The 21657-nt window shown below is 51.7% G+C and overlaps 1 protein-coding gene across 7 annotated transcripts in view; it reads left to right on the top strand.

The window, feature by feature from the left end:
• The window catches only part of RGS3 (regulator of G-protein signaling 3), a 121175-nt gene that overhangs the window by 73256 nt on the left and 26262 nt on the right, over positions 1 to 21657 (top strand). The window contains exon 1 of one of the 7 annotated variants that reach the window (XM_012721360.1): positions 16792 to 17048. The exons of 3 other annotated variants lie outside the window; for them this stretch is intronic. The gene's annotated coding sequence lies outside the window, so the exon portion shown is untranslated. Of the gene's footprint in view, positions 1 to 16791; positions 17049 to 17165; positions 17236 to 17344; positions 17425 to 18829; positions 18927 to 21657 lie in introns of those variants that run through there. 3 more of the 7 variants (XM_012721359.1, XM_012721357.1, XM_012721358.1) reach the window with 3 other exon arrangements.

Raw genomic sequence — 21657 nt, 5'->3', positions numbered from 1 at the left:
GAGCGTGAGTAACAGATGTCCTGAGCCCCATCAAGGGTGGGGAGAGAACCTGCTCCAGAATCTGGACAGAACCCAGCGTCAGCTAATCGGTTTCCAATCCTAAGTAACTGGGAATCAGATGGATTTGGTTTCACATAACCCCGCAGAAGCAGACTCCTCCCTAAAAAGCGCAACAGCTTTCCTGTCTCTCGCCCTCCTCCCTCCTCGCTGCCGGTCTGGCTGTGGACAGACTGCCTCCTTGCCCTCTTGCTCTTGGTCTCAGCCCAGCTTGCTGTGCTTTTTTTAGCTCATAAGGAAGACAGCACAATCGTACCCTCTATCCGGTGTCGACCTTATCTTCCCCCAAGTCTCCCTCTGAATAGGGCTACGAGCCTCCAAATTGCTCCCAGGTCCGTGGCTTAAGGGTCACTTGGTGAACCTTTATACTGTGAGCGTGGGTGCGATGCCAAGCTGTTGGCCGACATTGTCTCTCAAATCCTCACTACGGTTGTGTGAGACTCATTATCCCTCTTGCACATTTACTCCTATTCTACGCCGTTGATAGTTGATAGGTGAGGATGCCGAGGCTCAGAGCAGTTAAGAAACTCGCCCAAGGTCACACAGCGCGTGGGTGGCAAACATCAAGGTCACACAGTGTGTGGGTGGCAGGTCCTCTGGGGGGGCCCCCGCTCCAGAGGACCTGCCTGCGTGGCTGCTCTGCTGCTCTCCAGGCTTCATGAGCCGTTCACAGCGGCCGGGGCCAAGGAGGCTGAGCACGCATGCTCCTGCTTCAAGACCAGCGTGGGAGGCCACGGTGTGGAGAGTCAGCCCAGGGCTTGGCTGTCAAAGCTCTCCCTGGTGGCTCAGCACTCGGGCTTTGTACCCAGATCCCAGCTACGATGAATTATTTCCTTCCTTCAAACCCCCGCTGAGTGCAGTCCTCCTTCCTGGCCCGGGCACCTCTCCTGAGACACCTTGCTCAGGCCTGCTGTGCCCTCTGAATCTTTGTCTTATTTTATTCATCCTAAGCACAGCGTTCACCCCCCTGTCTCACCTGCAAGGCTGCGGGCTCTGTGGGAGCCAGAGGAGGTCATGTTTTATTTTCTGATGCGGTTATTGCCTGTCCTTTATTAACTGTTCAGAAGATGTTGTAGAATTGAATTATGTCATACAGTTCAGCTCGCTCTTGTTCTAGAATCGAGATGAGGAAGCTGAGGTTCGGAAAGGGGAAGTGACGCAGGCCGTTGGGGGACCAGTCGGTCGGTCGTAACCAGGGTTAGAAATCAGGTCTCCTGAATCTTTCCATTCGGAGCTTTTCCGGTGCACTTTGACATTGTGAGACCAGAGCGTGGGTCCCCCTTGGCTTTTGAAGCGCCTGGCCAGCCACTTCAAGGGGGCGATAGCGCCATATTGCCGACGGACACCAGGCATCCTGGGAGGAAAGGACCTCTGAACCCCTCCGCTGGTTCTCGACCCCAGGTCTGTGCCCTCCTCCCTCCGAGCCCCTGGGCCTCTGAGGGAAAGCTGGAGTAGTGTTCTGAAGCTCGTGGTTCAAATCCTAATTTTGCTGCCAGCTCACTGTGTGACTTGTTGCTAATTACTTCACCTCTCGGATTTTTCTTAACCCAGAAAAATGAGGGGGTTGAATTTAGGTGATCTCTAGGAGTTTTCAAAGCCTCAGGCTCTGATTAAAGAGGATAAAGGAAGACAGAAAACGCTTTTGGCTTCACATTCAAACCAGAGCAAGTGTGTGTGTGTGTGGTTAAATGCAAATGTTGTAGGTGCTTAACAGTTCCCATGCTCTCTTATACATCACGCATGGGTATTCTTAGGTTTCTCCTTATGAGCGTGCTCCTGCCTCCTCCCCACCCGAAGGTGCCTCCTGCCAGGCCCCCCAAACTGGCCAACCCACAATCCTTCCCTACCCCTCCTTCCTTTCGGCTCACTGGACTCTTTGTTTTGACTAACACCAATCTGCACGCACGTCTATTTTATTTATTTGTTTATGTTTATTTTTACATCGTTCTCCATTTTGTGCATATTTCCATCTCAGTCGTAATCCCCAAAGACTTCCCACCACCAATTCACCCATGTGCCATCACTATTGTCTTGTGCACTTTTCCCACCCAGAAAGAAAGCAAAAATACTGGATGGTTTCACTCATAGCAGGAGCGTAATGGATGAGGGGTGGGGGTGTGGGTGGGGTGGGGAGGGAAGGCAACTGAAATAAAGAAAAAGTGAAAAGCAATGAGTAATTATAAAGCACATCTATTTTTTAAACTTTTCACCTCCTGGTCAATGACGGTGTGTGAGTCTCAGGCATGCATCATTGAGGATCAGCAGGTATATATCCTGGGTTAGGTTGACTGGCTGCTAACTCTAGTTCTATCCTTCACTAGACCACTGTGCCCTTTGTCCTAAAGCTGTGTCTTTTTTTTTTTTTTAAGATTATTTATTTATGCTTACAGAACTGGGGTACAGGCCAGAGGTGCGGGGTTGGTGAGAGGCTTCACCAGAGTGGGGAGCAAAACAAGTTGACTGACAAAGTACACTGCTGAGGGGAGCAGCGGGCAGGTCAGGAGAGGTCTGATGCACTATGTGGTCACCTAATGGGGCGGGGCTCGAACTCATGCTGAAGTGGCTTTCACTTCTTAGTGCTGCGCTTTAACCCGCTGCGCCACCAGGGAGGTCCCCTAAAGCTGTGTCTTCTAAAGGTTAGTGATCTTCTATTTTAGTTAAACTCTATCATCCCAGTATAGTTTTCTGCTGCTACTTTTTTTTTTTTTAAGATTTATTTATTTATACATATAAGAACTGAGGAACAGGCCTGCTGAGGGGGGCAGCGGGCCAGACAGGAGAGGTCTGCTGCGCCACATGGGTCACCTCTCTGGCTGGGGAGTGAACTCGTGCCGCAGTGACTTCAGAGAGCCTCAAAGTGCTGCGCCTCAACCCCTTGCCCTGCCGGGAGATGGTTCTGCTGCTACTTCTTATGGAAGAACATTTAGGGTGATGTAGGCTAGGCTCAGAAACGATCACCATTTATGACATCGTGTTCAATGGGAAATCCATTCCTACAACGGCGTCAGGCGGACTTTAAGAATACAACGCAACACAGACTGACAATAAGGGCTGACAGTGTTTATTTTATGAGTGATGGATTTTCTTTTTTTAAGGATTTATTTATTGGCCCTCCCTGGTGGCACAGCGGGTTAAAGCAGAGCACTGAGAATCTAAGGCCGCTTACGCATGAGTTTGATTCCCGTCTGCCCTGGAGGTGACCACATGGTTTGGCAGACCTCTCCTGACCAGCCCGCTGCTCCCCTCCCCTCAGCAGTGTACTTCCTCCATCTGCCTGTTCTGCTCCCCACTCTGTCTTGGGTGAAGGCTCTCACTGCCCCTGAGCCTCTGGCCTGTACCCCAGATCTGTATGCACAAATATATAAATCTTTTAAAAAAAAAAGATTTATTTACTTGTGCATACAGAACTGGGGTACAGGCCAGAGGTGGGGGGGCAGTGAGAGCCTTCACCCAAGACAGAGTGGGGAGGCAGAACAGGCAGATGGAGGAAGTACACTGCTGAGGGGAGCAATCGGTGGGTCAGGAGAGGGCTGCCGGGCCCGAGTGACGGATTTTGATGCAACCATAGAGTCTTTGAACGTAGAGCCGAAAAGCCTCCCTCCCAGGATCAATGGATCAATGGATTAACAGACTGGCTTGCGGGGAACTGAGCCCTGGAGAGGGGCAAACACATGGCAGACTGAGCGCTGGAGTAAGACCCCCCCAACCCCCTTCACCCCTGCCCCCGCCCTTCAGCCCAGGCCTGTTCTGTGACTCTTGGAGTCTTTGAGGGTGGGGGCAGGGAGCAGCACAGATGGTCTTGGAGACATTCTTGTCATCTCACTCTGCATCGTCATTCGGAAAAGTAAGTCACCACTTCAGGCCGTAATGGAAATAGTGAGAAATGGTTCTGCTAATGGTGTGGGAGAGCGTGTGGTCAGCTGGCTGGCCTGTAAATTCCTGGTGTGCTCTAGCTGGAGCCGAATGAATGGGCTGCTGTGTTCTACCTGGAACTCAGTGCACGGCAGGACTGGTGAAGAGGCTTCCTGTGGTCTGTTCTAAAAATAGCAGTGGGAACAGAGGGGAGGGGAAGTGAGGGGGCTTCTTCAGGAGCTGGGTGGGGCGCCTCACCCCCTTCCTCTTCCTGGTGGGCCCTACTGAGAAAGTGCCACAGCTTCAGAGAAGTTAGATCCCGTAGGGTCGTGGAACACCTCCCACCCCCTTCTCAGACACAAGGCCCCGGAAACCCAGAGAGGGAAAAGGGCGGGTCCAGGGAGAAAGTTCCAGGTGGCAGGCTCTTTTCCTCCTGCTGTTCAGCAGGCCTGTGAGGCTTGCTCTCAATGCTCTGGGCTGGAGCAGGGCCTGGGAACTCCTGGGTCAGGATGTGGTTGGGCTTCCTGAGAGTCGCCCGGCAGGCGAGGAGTCCCCGGCTAGTCGTCCCAGAGGCCTGACCTTGGCCAGCTGGCCTTCCAGCGCCACGCCTTCCCTTTGCTGGTGTCCTCGCCCCTGCTGACTTGTTCTTCTGTCAACCCCTGACCTGAGTGCAGGAAGGGAACACAGGGCCCGGGTAAAACTGGCCTAGCAGCTCAGGGTCTTTCTTTGCCCTTCCTCAGGAACAAGCAGAGGCAGCACAGGGAGAGCCAAGGATCCTGCAGGCCCTGGCCTGGCACTGCCTCTGCCTCTCATGACCTGTGGGATTACGGCAGGTCACCTAGCATCTGTCAAACAAGGCAAGGACGACCCCTGTCTTCCTGGATTCTCAGGAGGATGAGGGTGGATGGGTGTGCTGTGTTGTTATGCTGGTGGGAGATGTCAGGGAACTTCTCATCTCTGGATGAAGTGTGAACATATTCTTGCTCTATAGTCCCTTTCCTTGGGGCATGGCAGGTACTTCATATATTTTTAAAATTTAGTTGTCTTTTTTTGTGTTGTTATGAAAAGACTTCATGTGCATTATGAGAAAACATTTTTCATAGAGTTGAACCAGGAGAAGGAAATTAATTTCACCCTTAAGTCCAACACCCAAAAGTGACCACTGTTACTGTGTAGGGGTGTAGCCTGTCAGGCATTTGTTGATATATACATAGATCTTATTTGCAAATTGGGGTTCCAGGTGATACTTCTCCAACTGGCTTCTTTTCCATTGAGCAATGTAGTGTCTACATGTGTCCGTGTCAATAAATTTTCTTCTATGACGTTGTTTTTAGTACCTGCAGAGAAACCTATTGTGTTAATGAAACAGCCTTTATTTAAGTAATCTCTAGTGCTTCAGTGTCTAGAATGTCTTGATTTTTTATTGTTATAAAACAATAAAAATCCTTGTAGGGGTGTGTGTGTATAGTGGGATTATATCTGTCTTGGTATCCCCAACATCCAGCGTGCACAAATATTTGCTGAATGAATGGGCATTGTCTTAGAATAAATTCCTAGTAGTATAATTTCCAGGTCAAAATTTTGGAGAAAATGTTCATGATATTTGTTGTCAAGTTTTGATCCAGATGGTTGTACCAATTGGTGATCCCATTTGAGATTGACTCGTCCTGTGTTGCCTTGGATTTGCGCTTTGTAGCATTGCAAGGAAGGCCCTTAAGCCCTGGTTGACCCCTCAGACTTGAGCCAAACAGTCCCTTCAAACTCAACCACAATGGGAGATTAAAGACGACCGAAACATTAGTAGGCTCATCGCTTTATGACTGTAGATGTTGAAAATTTGTTTTTATGACTTTTAGTGACATTGCCTCTTGTGAGTAGCCTGTTCAAATCATTTGCCCAAAGGATCTTTTTATCATTTAAATCTTAATTCACAAGAGCTCTTTCTATAATACTCATATCTGTGTTAACCTTTTACTTTTCAAAAACTATATATTATAGCTGTTACAGATTTGTAGGCAATCATATCTAGAAATTGTTCTGGTAGCAGCTTTATTGAGATATTGTCTGCAGGTCCAATTATTCATCCTGTGAAGTATTTAGTTTGGTGGTTTTTAGTATATTTTCAGATTTGTGCAACCATCACTGCAATCGAATTTAGAACATTTTATCATATCAAAAAAAAAAAAAAAAGGAAAAGGTAGCCTCCAGCTCGAAGCAACGAGTCCTCCACGTGTCTCTATGAATTAGCCTACTTTAGACCTTTCATGTTCAATGGAATCATTATAATATTTGGCCTTTGTGATTCCCTTCTTTCACGTTGCTTGTTTTCAAGGCTCTACTGGCACAGATGACACCATTCCTTTTTGGTGGCTGAGTGATATTCTATTGTATGAATATACTGATTTTGCTTGTCCATTTTTCCATATATGGACATTTGGGTTGCTTCCACCTTTTGGCTATTATGAATAATCCTGCTATAAACCTTGGTCTGCAAGTTTTGTTGTGGACATACGTTTTCATTTCTCTTGGGTAGATACCAAGTTGGGTCAGGCAATAATTCTATTTTTAACATTTTGAGGAACTACTAGACTGTTTTCTAAAGTGGCTGCACCATTTTGCATTCCCACCAATCGTGTAGGGGCTTCTAATTTCTCCGTATCCTCTCTAATACTTGTTCCTTATAAAAAGCTATAGCCATCCTAGTGGGTGTGAAGTGTTATGGTTTGGAGTTGAGTTTTTTGGATGATTATCACATCTATAAATTTTAAACATCACTTTGCCTTTGGTATTATAGTCATCCCAGGAGTATATAATACTCCCCACCCATTCCACGCCTCCCCCGCTCCACTCCCGAAATTTATGGTTTTATTTTCCAACTTTAAAATTTTAGTCTATCTAGAATTTCCTTTGATATATAGTATAAGACAGAATACTTTTCATTTTCCCTGGGTATTTGTTCCAATGCCTGTGTGTTGTTAGGAGAAGTTGTTCCCAATCCCCCTCCACCATGCTCACATATTTATTCTTTAAAATGGAATTCAGTAAAACTCTATTCAGTTTTCCCCTTCTTCTTGTCCCTCCCCACCTCACTGACATTTGATTAAAATTATAGTAAAACTATACATCAAAAGGAGGAATATGAAAGTCTGTCTAATACTGTCTTCCCACCCAAGAATGAGATTATTGTCTCTTCATTTATGCAAAGCTTCTTTTTCAGCTCTCCCAAGTAAACTTCCAAAAAAACAAAAAATTTCATATACACATTTTTAATGTGTAAACTCAATGTATTAAACTTATTTGAGGAAGTTAACATTTTTGATCTATATTGCAAATGGGTGAGTATCTAACAATATGTTCTTCAACTGATAATATACTGTGGACAACCTGCATGTCCAAAAAAAAAAAAAAAAACCCCAAACCTTACAAAACTGAATAAAGAAATCCCATTCCTTAAACCCTTTCCTCATCAATTACCACTACTATAAGTTTGGTGTGTTTTTCCAAATATTTTTCCAAGCACATAGGTAGACATATGTTGTACATTATTTTCCTAGATAGTATGTTTGAAAAGCACATAGGTTTGAAAAATTCATAGTATGAGTGGAAAGTCTCAAACTCATTTTTTGGAAATTTAATAGTAAATCTATTACATCGGTGCCCAGAGAAGTCTCTTTTTGGTAGCCATGGGCCATAATTTATTTAACTAGCTCCCTGCTGACCATCGCTTAGGCCATTCCTGATGTTTTGATGTTATCGGCGACGATGCTGGAGTGAACATCCTGTGGATTCTGTCTCGCTGCACGTTTTCTGCAGGATGAGTTCAAGTTCCAAAGTGCCCTGCACATGCTTCCCTTTAAAGTCATCTGCCCAACACTGTTGTCGTTATCACTGTTTTACAGCTAAGAAAACAAAGGAACAGAGAGAACAAGCTATGACTCTGTTAATAGTGAACGAGAATGTCTGTTTCTCTGCATCCTACCTGTGACTGCTTTTAATTCTTTGTTGGTTTAAGAAGTGACAATGCTCTGTTTCATCTTAACATGCTTGAGCACAGTGAGGCTGTGCTTTATTTTATATTAATCATTTATTTTTCTTCCTTGGCCTGTCAGTTCATCTCTCTGGCCCAGTTTTCTATTAGGAGGTTCATTTATTTGTAAGAACCCTGTACAACAGTAACCATTTGCCTATTACCTCTATTTTTCCAGTTTGTCACTTGCCAGTTAACTTTATTTATTGTGTCTTTCAACATTCAAAAGTTAACATTCTTTCATCACCAATGGTGTGTGATAATCGCGTCTTTTACGGGGGCCGTGGTAGAGGAGGCATGCTTTCTACGGCCTTTCTCATTCCAAGATTATAATGAATGTTCTTGTATATTTTATCCAACTACTTTTACCCCCTATCTTTTGCATGCTTATTTTTCATCCATCTGCAATTAATATAGTGCCTTGTGTCAGATGGAACACTCATTTTTTAACCTCAAATGGTTAACACTCATTAATTTTCCCCAAGCCTCTCTTTTGAATCATCTTGCCTTTTCTCACTTATCATTGACCAAATTTCTATACACATAAGTGAGTTGGTTTTTAATGCTTGTGTCTCCCTCATCAATCTGTCTATTCCTGAATCAGGTTGAGAATTACTATAACTTCCTAATATGCTTTAAACATGCCAAGGCAACACCCCCCTCCCCGCCATTATTCTTCTGCAAAATTTCCTTGCTATTATACATCCTAAAACTAGTCTGCTGATGATGTTATCCTTATCTTTTTTTTTTTTTTTTTTTTTAGAATTTTTAGAATAAGTGGGGTATAGGCCAGAGATGCAGGAGGTGAAAGGATCCACAAGAGACAGAATGGGGAATAGAGCAGGTGGGTCTACTTAAATACACTGCTGAGGGGAGCAGTCAGGAGAGGTCTGCTGCGCCATGTGGGCCACCTCCCTGGCCGGGGTGGAACTCAGGCCATAGCAATGATAGTGCTGAGACTTAACCCCAAGGCCACCAGGGAGGACCCTATCTTTACCTTTCTCACAAGCATATTTCAGTATCAGCAATGACCAACTCTAAAATCGTTGGCCCTCCCTCCTCTTGAATGTGTCACTGGTTCATACTTCTCTTTGCTTTCATCCAGATCCCTTAGTTATTGTTGAACTCAAATGGGATTTTCGTTTATGATTGTTACTATTTTTAAACATTCCTTCTACTGTGCTCTAAGAATCATTTACTTAAAATTGCACTTTATTTCTCAATGATGTGAATGGCCATTAAGTGTCTGACTGTCTCTGGTGGCTCTACTTGCCCATCTCTCCTAAATCACATCGTGTCATGCTTGACTTCTTGCTCTTGATTCATTTTTGTTGGGGGGGTTTTCTTGAGTAATTTTTCCAGAAAGGGTCTGTGAGTGGCATACTTCCTTAGTCTTTGTACATTTGAAAATATTTACCCTCGGATTTGAGTCATCTTTTTTCTCAGTGGAGAATTCTTGGTTAACTACTTTTCTCCCTCAGAAACCTGGGAGTCACTCTGTTTCCCTGCATTTAGTGCTGGGAGAGGCACCATCATTGCTTGGTTCTCTGAAATTTCCTTATGGAAACAAGTAAGATGTCTCTCTCCAGTCTTTGGAAATTGTACCTGATCATTTCCGGTTCACTTGTTCTCTGGCTGATTTTTCCTGTACTAACTGGGTAAGTCCTTTTAGTCTGAAGGTCCACACCTTCTCTTTGTTCAGGGAAATTTCCTATTTTTGTAATTGTTTACTTTCTAAGTGCTCAATTTCCTCTTTGGGGGTTTCTGATTACAAATAATAAGACAATTAATACTAATGGTGCTAATATTTAGCGAATGGGTTCTGATGTGTAATCTGCCAGCACCACTGTTATCACTCTCATTTTATAGATGAAAACACAAAGGAACTGAGGTTAGGTAGCTTGTACAGGGCCTCACTGTTAGGCGGTACAAGCCATGACCCGAACCCAGCTGGCTCCAAAGCTCATGTTTATAGCCATGATCCTCTACACCCTTCTTGTCAGCTCCATTTCCCCCTAATCCACATCAGTGAAAACCTGAGTGTTGACAGCTAGAGACTCTATAAGCAATGAGAAGAAACATTGGTGCTAAACATTGGGACCAGAGAGGAGCTGTGATTGTCAAATATTCCCCCATGGGCTCCTAGTGGGACATCTGCCCCTCTCTCCATATCCCTCAGTCTCAGCCATCCTCTCCAGAACTCATCTCTGACCCTGGAACTACTCTCTCTGGTGGACCTCCCTGTTCACCTCCACCTTTAGCCACTTCTCTAAACAGCAGCCAGGTGACTGTTCTTCCAGAGCAAACCTGGGCGCTTTGTCATGGTTGAATGTTTATTGAATGCATGAATGAGCAAATAATTTCAGAGTGCTTATCATGTATCAGACACGATGCTAAGTAGACTGCTGATAAGTAGACTGGCGATCTTCCAGTCACAGGTGACAAAAACCCAACTCAGATTAGCTTCAGTCAAGAAATAGAATTTATTGGGTTGCGGAGGGTGGGCTTCAGGCATAGCTGGATTCAGGACCTCAAGCAGTGTCACTGAGAACTGGCCTCACCCTCTGTCACGTGGTTCATTGCCTGTGTGCTGGCTCACTGCACACAGGGAGCAGTCTAAATACCAGCAGTACCAGAGCTGTGCCTTACTGTTTCACTCCCTCATCATTTCTATAGTCCCAGGCCTGAGACTCATTGGTTCCCAGTGGATGTCTCATGTAGCCATCCCAGTCACTGAAGGGTGGGATACAACACTGTGGCCTGGGGACATGGGCCAGTTCCATGTGAGTCACCTGGGGAAAGAGAGAGAGAAGGGAGGGTGATGCCTCTGATGGCAAAGAAGGGAGACTAGAAGCTGGTCAGGCAAGATCTCAGATGTCTCCACTTGGTGATTCACCAACCAACAGGGCTCATTCCCACACGGCTACTGGTCCAGTGTGGCAGAAGGACAATTGGAGGACAGACAGACGCCAGCCAAATATGAATAATACATCATAAATCGACAGTTGTGACCAAAGTTCCCATGAAAGTGTCTGTCAGGAGGACCTGGTGAGGGACATTTGGGAAGTTTCTGAGGCCAGGGGCAGGAGCTGGGAGGTGTCATTCTCAGGGAGCATCTTAGAGTAGGCCAGTGTGAGAGGAGCATGAAGAAGGGGATGAAGGTCAGATGTGGCTGGAGGACTGTTTTGACTGAGAGGCTGTGGAAAGAGTCTGACCTTGATCTTGAGGGAGACTTTGTGTTCGACTTGTACTATAGAGAGCTCACATTGGTGGAGAATAGCTTGGGGAAGGTCAAGACAAGAGGCAGGAAGAGAGACAGTTACCCTCACCTCTGGGGAAGGTGCTGGTGTCTTGGATGAGGGTGGAGGCAGCAGGGATTGAGAGAGACGAAAGATTCCCGTGATGCGGAAGAGGTGGGATCCATAGGAGTTGGTGATTAATTGGATGGGGAGTGTTTGGGTAAGAGATGACACCCAGATCTGGCTCAAGCCATCCTGTGAGCCAGAAGAGGTGTGGGCGGTGTCACAGACCCACCACAGTGTCGTTGCAAAGGCGGGAATGGAGGTCTGGTCAGTGGGACCTCGTGGAAACAGGCTCATTCAAGCCAGGGTTTCTTCAGCCACCCGTGGTGAAGGCCCTTCTGCTGTTCATGTATGAAATTCACACTACAGTGACTTCTCATGTACCCTAGTCAATGAGACTAGTCCCCTGGTATTGCATTCGGGTGTCATGCCAATATCAACGCGCCGTAAAAGTTTCCAAACACTTAGTTTTGCTATTCATCTTACTGCAAACCAGTCAGTGGGCCAGTACCATGCCGTAGGCCACGCTTTGTGAAGCACTGATCTAGTTCAACGCCAGCATCCGGGCAGGGAAACTGAGGCCCAGAGAGGCCCCAGGCCTCACAGAAGGCAGCAGCAAGGCCAGCATTTCAGCCTGTCCCTCTTGACTGCCCGTTTTGGTGGCCTGGGCTTCGGCCCAACAGCCTAAGTAGGGCGTGAACCCGGGGGAATGTGTGGATGAACTCCATCCAGCAGCCGAGGTCACAAGCTTGGCTTCCTCACATTGAGTCAGTCACTCTGTGCTGAGTACTTCCTAGGAATTTTGGGTCGTCAGGACGCAGCCTGACCCTGGAGCTGGCACAAGCGAAGTGGGTCGAGGATTCATCTCAGAAGCCTGAGATCGTAGGCCAGTGTGTGGCTGCTTGGACAGGAACCAGCAGGGAGATGGCCGTGGCTCCTGGCCATCCTCTGCTGCTGCAGTCGCCCAAGGTCAGGCCGATGCTGTGGAGGTGCCCCGGGCTGGAGGCAAAATCTGGCCAGAGACCGTTCTCAGGGCCAACTCAACAGGGGCGCATTTGGCCTCATGCCTATTATGCTGTGGCTGGCTTCTTGCTCTGGTTGGGAGCCACAGCTCCTGTGTGTCTCTGTGAGCCCACTGAGAGTTGTCCTTGAAGCCTGAAGTTGCTCTAGCAGAGACTGTTGGCAAGGGCAGAGGCATTTAGGGTATATGAGATGGGGAGGCCCGAGCTTGCAGGTGAAGTGGGAGCCTGGGAGTCTGACTAGCTGCTTTGCCACGTAACCATTCTGTACCTTTGTTTTCCATCTGTAAGATGGGGGTGCTGATCACAGCCTGCCACTCCATAAATATTCAAGATTATCAGTTGCTTCTACACCCCAGGGACCATGTTAGAGCTTCATCTGGTAGACCCTCGACAGACAGTGCCCATGTAAGTGTACTCTTTACGCCACCCCTCTCAGGGTGAACTCTGCTCCTTGACAAGATAGCAAGGTCATCACAGTGGTGCTGGCTCCTGTGTGCCAGCTGCTTCACAGGCCCCTCTGCCGGTGAGGTATTGAGAAAGCCTCCGTTTTACAGATGAGGAAGCTACAACTCGGAGACTTACCTGAGATAACAGGCACACTCAGATTTTTGGACTCTGAAGTCTGTGCTGCATCTAATCCTTTAGTGAGAGGCTCTTGGGCCACTGAAGGAAAGGATGGGGCAGGGCCACTGGACGCGCCTGGCTAAGCTCTGAGGCCTGGAAGGGGGCAGGGATGCCCCTTGCGTGCTGTAGACTACAGAACAGAGCTCCCTGAGGGTATTACTTTTCCCCACCAGACACCCCAGCCCAGGCAGCCTGTGCCCCAAAAACCAGGCACGTGCCACCAGGAGGGGTCAGGCGACGCCCTCCACAGGCAGTAGGGGAGTGTGTTACCGCCCCCGGCCTTAAGGTCACAGAGGCCGGAACATCGCGGGCAGGAATGTCCCTGCTGGGCTCAGCCTTGCCGGCGGCCAAGGGAGATCCCAGGAACAGGCTGTGGCCCTGTCCATCTGTGTCCTTAGTTCTGAGCACAGCTCCAGCACACAGGAGGGGTTCTCGTTTATTGAGGTACTGGATAAGTGTCTCCTGGCAGACGCCTCAGTGGAGAGGGCCTTTCGGCGAGGAGTCCACAGACCCCCACCCAGGCCAGAACAGTGAGACGCAGTGAATAAGAGCCCACAACTTCCAAAGTGGGTTGGTAGACTCAAGGCTTAGACTGGGGTGGGCACAGACCGGTCACGCCAGCATGTGTCCGGCAGGGTCCTCACCCTTTGGGGGGCAGGTTTATGCTGCAGGGGCTCCGGGGAAGGGGAAGCCAGCGTGTCCCACCCAAGCTCTCATGACGTCAAGCACCAAGCCCAGGCCCAGCCCTTGATGTCAGGGTAATGAAAGCTGTGCAGCTGCCAGTGGGCCTGGTGGTCTTGGTTTACCAGACGCTCTGGAATTCCTGGGCCCACACCTCTCCCTGGCTTGTGCCCACTTCTGCCTTGGCAGCGTCCTCTGAGCCTGGAACAGAATCCCAAAGGATTTTGAATGAGAAGCTAGGATGGGGAAGTTCACTAAATCATGTTTCTCTGCAGAGGGCATTGGCAGGACTCGTCCTCCCCGCCAGTGGAGGCTGCCTGGGGGAGGTGGGTGGGTGTCTGTCTGTGCGGGGCTCACGATGGCGTCTGGAGACCGCGAGCTGGGTGTGTGGGACTTCATGCAGTGGAAGCAGCGAGGGAAGCGGCAGGAGCCTGGCTGCGGTGTGGGCTGCAAGAGAGCTGCCTCTCCACAGCTCCTGGGCTGCGTCCTCACGCTGCTGCCTGTCCCTCCTGGGCCCCTTCTGGAGCCTGGGGCTCTGCCCTGGGGGTGCTGCCCTCCCACATGGGACGTGCACACAGCCCAGCTCCCTACTGGTCCTCCCTGGCCCTCAGACCCTTGGGGCTGCTGCTGCCAGCGTGTCTGAACAGCCAGGCATCTGCCTGCCTGCCTGGGAGGGACACCCAGCCTGTCTCTCAGTCCCATGGGCGGCCCGGTGCAGTGGTGCAGGGCACTGGGGAAGTGGACTGACCTACTCTGTGACCTCCATCAGGGTTTTGTGATCTCTCTGCCCATCTGTAAAATGGGGACATTAGACATTATAGCTGATAGGCTGATGAAGAGTTAATGAATCAATAATCCGGAAGTGCTGTGAACAGTGCTGACATATACCAAGTGTCAAGGAAGTGTGTGTTCAATAAATTACGGGCACCCGCAAATGGGGTGCAGGCCCCGAGCTCTCCCTCTAGGCCACTGGATCTCCCCATGTCCTAATCCCAGATCCTCCCACACTGTCAGTGCCACCATTTACACAGGCCTGACAAGCCTATGTAGGGGTGCCGCAGAAGGAGCCCCGAACTGGAGTTAGCAATTCCTGGTCCCAGTTCTGCCATTCACTTGTTCTGTTTCCTTGGGAACAGCCCTCCCCTCTCTGGGCCTTGGTTTCCCTGGCTGTAAATGGGGGAATAAAAGCAAAACATCTGGAAAGGCGCTTCAGCCTCAAATATCCAGTCTGTCAGTGACTCCCCCAACCTCCCCAGGGCGGACACTGGCCCCCTAATTCGTGCCTGGAGCTCTGGTGAGGCAGAGGGCAGCGGCTGCCTCAGGCTTCTGCAGGCACTCGATGCCAGGGCACTGAGCTGTAGCCTTGCCTCACGCTATCATCTGGAGCACGAGTGAATACATTTTGGGTCTGTTCTGGACCCGGCACCCTGCGTTGGCAGGGTTCCTATGCCCTTTGTAGCTCAAGATCTAATGTGGAGTCACGAGTTGGGCTGGTGGTTATTTCTGCTCCTCTCCTTCCATGCATGCAGGGCACGAGTCTGTGCTCTTCACTGCATGCTGAGGGCCTAGCACGGAGCCTGGCATGTAGTGATGCTCTGGAACTATTTACTGACTGGAAAAAGAAGACTCAGGTGAAGCTCAGGGATCCTCTCAGGCCCAGAAATTCAGTATTCAAGTTGTCCCCCTGAAGACACCTTGCCCTAAGCACCAGAAGGTCCATCCGGGGAACCTGTCCGTCCCACGGGGGATGGGTCAGCCCCACTAGAATTCGCCTTCTTGAGACGCACCTCTTTTGCTTCCCTGGGCAAAGGTGAGTGGGTCCTGCTTTTCAGGAGCTGCAGGGTGACAGCCTTCCAAGCTGGAAGGTTCTTGGGCCCTGGAGGGCTGCTTTAGCTCTGCCCTCAGGACCAGACAGAGCACTGACTGGCATTTGTAAGTGATGGGCTCAGGTGAGGACTATGTGGGTCAGCCCTGATGGAGGATGTTTTCTTACACTGGCCTGTGTGTATACAAACAGGTTTTTGTGAGACAGGAAGAGGGAGTAGGAGAAAGGCAGATTAATATTGAAGAGCAGGGGCAGAGGGACAGTGCTTCAGCTCAGGGTGACCAAGGAGGTGAAATAAGAAAGGGGTTGGGGTTCTGTCCCCGCCATTTTCCCTGTCATGGCATCCCAGGGTGCTTGTGACTTCCGTAGGTAGCCTGGGCAGGTTGGGGTTGGCCAGGGGCTGGACACCTCCTACCGTGTCCCAGGCACAACTGGGAAATCTTGGCTAGATTTCAGGATGTCTGTTGACATCAGGCAATGCATCACGGTAACTACAGCCACAGCATCGAGCCGCTTTGTCTGGGGTGGGGGCTGGGGGGGCACGTGAGTAGAGGTGGGGGCACTGGTCTTCCATCCTGGCTTCACGGTCAACTTCCCGTGCGAGCATGAGCACTTCCTCTGCCAGTCTGCACCCCATCACCTATAAACAGGGGAACAGTAGTCTGATGCTCACAAGGCGCAGGAGGATTCCATTAACTCTTGGAGGCCAGGCTCTGCGGCAGTGCCTGGCACAGAATCACTGAGCCCCCTGTGAATGCCGCAGGTAGGCAGGTTAGTGTCGTCAGCTCCATTCCACAGATGAGCAAACCAAGACTCGGAGATGGGCAGGCGCCTGTGAGTGACGCCCAGCCAGATAGTGCCGGAACTGGGAACCCTGGCCTCCTAGTCCAGGGCTCTTTCCTCGGATCCCCACCGTCTCTCTGTTAGGGGTTCTCCTTCACTAACTCTTGGGGCTGTGGTAATGCACCCCTGATCCGCCATTGCCTGGGGGTGGGGTGGGGAGGAAGCCCTCCTGCCCCCACCCCGTCAGCCTCTGATTCCCCAGAGTTTTGCACACAAAGGCTCTAAATGAAAACATGTGTGCCCAGCTGCACTGGACCGTGCGCTGGGAGGTGACTGAAGCGGCCGCTCCCCCGTGCTGGGGCGGTCGCATTCTTTCAAGTCAGTCTGTGTTGGCTGCAGGACCCTGGGTTAAATTGCAGCCGCCCACTGGGATGAGAGCAGCGTGGGGGTGGGGGCGTGACGGGGAAGCCTCTGTGATTGGCTCTGTCCTGCTGGGGAGCGGTGGCCAGTGGCTTTGCGCTGCCCCAGCCGGGTAGCCCTCAGGATGTGTGTGGGGTGCAGCCAGCTCGCAATCCTAGTGCAAGGGGGTGCTGCCGTGGGCAATGGACGCCTCTCCCTCTGGAGCAGCTCTTCGGGGACCAGCCGGGGCCCTGGGGATGGGCAGCCAGGGGATCAGGGCCCGAGTGCATGAGTGTGAGTGTGCTGTCCAGGAGCCAGCTGGGCACCTCGCAGGCTGAAGGACCTGCTGGCCCAGGACGCTTCCTTGAGACATCCTGGACTCCTCGGATGAAAGTGGCTTGAGCAGTCAGTTTTCTATTTGATGGAAGAAAGAAATCCAGCCTCTCTCCAGAGTGGGGACAGCCGGCTGGACAAGGGTGTGTGTTTGGGAAGGGAGCTGACGGAGGAGGAGGAAGAGGAGGAGGGCAAGGAGGGGGGAGGAGGAAGGGGAGGAGGAGGACGCGTGATGCAAGGGCTTTGAAAACGCTACCTAGATGTGGGAGGTGGAACCTGGTCATTCGGTTCTGCCTTTCCCAGCAGGTATCGCTGCCCTGGGGAACTTGGGTAAGTCCATAAATAGCTCTGCTGACACAAAGGAGCTCTGTCTGGGGAAGGAGCCGCTTGACACCACCGCCTGCCCGCCGCCCTGCCCGCCCGCCCGCCCGCCTGCGGGAGGAGCCAGGCGGAGACCGGCGGGCGGGCTGGCAGGAGCGGCAGCCAGGAGTCGCCTGGGTCCCTGCTGGAGTGTGCTGGGTAGGTGCCTCTGTGACAGGGGATGTGTGTGTGATGGGGGTGGGTGGGTGTGGGGGCTCTTGTCCAGATTGCCCTGTGCCCCTGTTTCTATTGTTTCTTTCCCAGGCAGCCATTGATGAGCATGTTGCAACCAAACTGTGTTGTGCTGAGATCGCGCTGGGTGTGTGTGTGGTGTGTGTGTGTGTTTTGGGGGCGGGGGTCCCCCAGGGTGAGGGGCATGCTTCCGCTGTGTGTGCTATTCACTTCTAGGCTGGCGGCTTTTCTTTCTGGGAGAAAGGAATGTGGAGTGGCCACAAGTCAGGACACTCAGTGAGGAGGGAGCGCTCGCTCGGCCAGCAGTGCTGGGATCACGGCAGGGATGCTGACCGCACACCGCTCAGGCATGGCCACTCCTGCCTCGTTCCCTGTCCTGTCTGGGGAAGCGGTCTCGGAGGGTTGGCCTCAGTTGCTGAAAGCACAAGTGCTCTTCCTCCCTAGCCTGCCCATGGCCCTCCGGGAAAGGTCCTGCACTGGTCCTCCTGCCTCCAGCCGAGACCCACAAGAAGGGGGCAGGTTAGGGAACTGCTCACCCCACAGAGCCAGCCACTCTGCAAACAGAAGCCAGTTCTTAAATCAGCGGGTCCACAGCTCTACTCCTGTCCCAAGGTTTCCAGGAGGAGCCTTCTGCCCTGGGGTTTCAGGACTAAGGAAGAACCTGGGCACAGACAGGGAACAGGCCATGTCCAAGTTCAACAGCAGGTCTCCGGCTGAGCCCAGAGCAGGATGGAGGACTTCTGCGGCCTGGATCAGTGCACAGGGTTACGCGGTGTTACACGGACCTGAGCTCTGTAATGCAGCTCAGCACCTGGCCCCCCAGGTTAGAGATGCCTTGTCAGTTCAGGACCAGCAGGCCCTGTGCTGCAAACTCGCCACACCCATCCACTCTATGACTGGCCGGCTCTCTGGCCACCCCCTCGAGGTAACTGAGATGGCTACATCCCTTGGAAGGAAGCAAAGGCTGTGCCTCCCCGCCAGTGCCCATGGGAGCCCAGCCAGGGCACCGGAGCCAGAGTCAAAGTTTCCATCAGGGCCCCTGGAGTCCTCTGCACCCAGCCAAGGCGCCGCCCGCCTCCCCAGCCCTAGCACGTGGCAGGGCTCAGCCCAGGGCAGGCCCTTCAGGGAGCCAAGTTCTGCACCCTGGCTGGCTCTAGACCCAGCCCGGCTTCGGAGGTTGCATGGGGATGATGAAAATGAGGCAGCTGAGGCCAGTGACCTCCTGCCTTCAGAGCTTTGAACCAGAAATCGTTGACAGGGCTTCAGGTTAGAGGTACTTGGTATCCGTGAAACCATCCTCACTCCTAAATCTCTTGTCTTTGCACATGCTGTTCCCTCTGCCTGGAAAGCCTGTCTCTTCTCTTCTTCCCAGGTCCCACCCAAACTTCCATGACCAGAGCAAATACTCCAGGTGGAATCTGTCCTTGCTGGTGGCCCCGTGGGGATGACTCCGGTGCTGTTTCTGTGGGGTAGGGCTGTATTCATTCTTTGGTCCCACAGGGGGCCAGGGCATGGGTTTTCCTGGAGGACAAGCGCTGATGTCTGATGTCCAGGTCAGCTCCTTCTGCCCATCTCCTAGCTCTGCTTGGCCAGGAGTGGGTACTACCTACTCTAGGGCCTGGTGAGGGGCCCTGCTTTCTGTGTGTCAGCTTGCTTTTCTGGAGCCAAGGGGTTGCCCTTCACAGGGGAGGCGGGGAGAAACTTGGCTTCACCTGCTGAGCCCACAAGGAGAGCCCCTTCAGGGATGGTGCTGGGCCGGGTGGTGGCCTCAGAGGGCGAGAGGAACCTCCCGGCTGGTTTGAATGACAAGGTCGTGGTCCTTTGCATAGACTACAGCAATGTGGAGCTCAGCTTGGGCCCCCTCGGGAGGGTGCCAGCCAGGGAGGCGGGTCTGCGGGCTGGGGTGCAGCTCTCAGTCATTGTCTGGCTCCCCAGAAGAGGCAGAGTGGCGGAGGAGTGCCCTTGCCCAGTCAGGGTCCTGGGAGCCTTCGAGCTTCTTCACGTTTGATTTCCCAAATCCTGGCGATGGCTGAGCCCATTTGTCTTCTGGACAGATAGGGGACAGAGCAAAAGAAAGACTCGCCGAGGCTACATGCGACTCAGTGGCGGTGTCTCGGAACCCAGGTCTCTGACACCCTAGCCCCGTCTCCCTGTCGCACCAACTGGATGACTCGGAGCACCTGAGTCTCATCGTGGGTCCCTTTCTTAGGATACCAGTGACATGTTTCCACCCAGGATCTCTGGGCTGGTTAGGCAGCTCCCAGCTGTCTTCTGGAAAAGCAGAGTGTGCCATAGAGAAAGCTTGGGCTTGGCACATAGGCCAGAGACGGAGGCACCTCCTAGACGCTGCTCACTGGATGGTGTCTGGCAAATGCACTGTTCTTTCTTTCATTTTCTTTTCTCTGGCCCACTTTCCCCTTTAGAGTAATCAGGGGCTAGACCAGGTATTGCCAGGCCCCCTGTCTGGCCATCCAATTCTTGAATTCTCTGCAGCCCCGCTCCTCTTCCTGGCTTTCAAGAATCAAGGTCAAGGCCAGGGTCTGGGTCAGCGGGGCAGCAGCCCCTAACCTGCTCCTCGGGCCCTGCTGGGTGGAAGGCTTCTCCTGCGAGCTGGAGCCCAAGCTGAGGCTGGGAGGTTTGTTGTTGTTTGTGGAGCCAGGCCGTTTCCAAGATGTCACTGCTCAGGGAAAACCATCATTCCTCCCAGGGATAAACAAGGCTGCTTATGGCTCAGCCTGCTAAGCCTGGAGAGCCTGGAGCCCCGCTCAGCAGGCCAGCCGGGCTCAACTGGGGAGCTACCGCCACCCCACTGCATCAGGATCGGGGTGTGGGTGAAGACAGGGCTGGGAAAGAAGGGTGCTGTGGCCCACCACTTGAGAGATCAGGGCTTCCAGGCACAGAGGAAGAGTGCAAAGTGGTCCAGGATTCCCTCTTCCTCTGGCAGTGGGCCTAGGATGTGGGGGGAACCGCCAGGTGTGCCCACGGCTCCAGATGACCCAAGGCTTCTCCCCTCTCCCTGGCACCATGGGACAGCCTCCTTCACCTGGTGCTGAGGCTCAGGCTGCTGAGCAAGAAAGGGTGGGCTGAGTTATTTGCAGCTGGCACACGTGGCCAGGGTGCGCTCAGTTACCTCATGGTGCCTTGTAACAGTAGAACCTCAGACCCTTGGGGTAAGGTGGGGGAACCCGGCATGCAGTAAAGGAATTGCCAGACATAGCCTCCGGGAACCAAATGACTGGCCCCAACCTTGACAAAAGGTGAGAGCAGGGGACGGTGGCATGAGAGGTGACACGAACATGCTGCGCCTCAGATCAAGGGGTGACCAACGGCCTCCCGAGACCCTACAGCTGCTCAGGCCTAGATTTGTGGAGTTCCCAGATGATTCAAATAGTGACTCTTGCCCTCCACGCCTGTCTCCCTGCTCCATCCCTCCCTCACCCGTGTGTTAAATACGTCCTAGGTGCTACGCACTGGCCAGGAACTGGAGGTGTAGATGAAAAAGGCCTAACCTTTCACCCAGTGCTGGGCATGAACAAGCAGTGGATGGTCACAGTGGGGAGGCTGTGGGCGGGGGAACCCTGGGAGCCTCCTTGGAGCTACCTGACGGAGGTGAGGCTGGATCTAGTTGCGCAGATTCTTGTTCATCCAAGAAGCAGGCCTCTACCCCTGTCTAGCCACTCCCCTGGGTGTAGATGTGATTCCCACCTGGCTGTAGAAATCATCTCTGCATCTCCAGTCACATGTTCCTTGATTTCCCAGGGGAGGCCGTATAAAATGTGGGGAGTAGGATGGGCTCTGGACTGGGGGACTGGCTCCCCACTTTACATTTGTGCACCTGTGGGCATCACGCCAAGCCTCTGTGTGCCTCCTCTTCCCCCGGCAGAGGCTTAGCTGCCTGGGCTTAAATGAGAGGATGCATGTGTGTGTGTGTTTCACACGTAGAGACAAGGTCCACAGGGCCGCCAGCGCCCACCTCATGGTGGCTGCTGTGAGTGAGAAGATGCGGGTGGAGTAAGCAAAACATAGGACCCGGGAGTGACACCGAGCAGGCCCTCAGTGACCAGAGGTGGCACAGCAGCTTTCTCGCAGGGGGACTCCGTTGGAAGGTGCTTGCCAAAGACAAGGGATTCAGACAGGTAGAAGCCACTGTCTCAGCCTAGCGGACACTATGAAGTCATGATCATTTCTTGAACTTCTAAA

Source organism: Condylura cristata, unplaced genomic scaffold (genome assembly GCF_000260355.1).
Source record: "Condylura cristata isolate star-nosed mole 26May11 unplaced genomic scaffold, ConCri1.0 scaffold00006, whole genome shotgun sequence".
NCBI classification, from domain to species: Eukaryota; Metazoa; Chordata; class Mammalia; order Eulipotyphla; family Talpidae; genus Condylura; species Condylura cristata.
The sequence above is the reverse complement of the archived record's forward strand: the minus strand, read 5'-3'. Positions and strand labels throughout refer to the sequence as shown.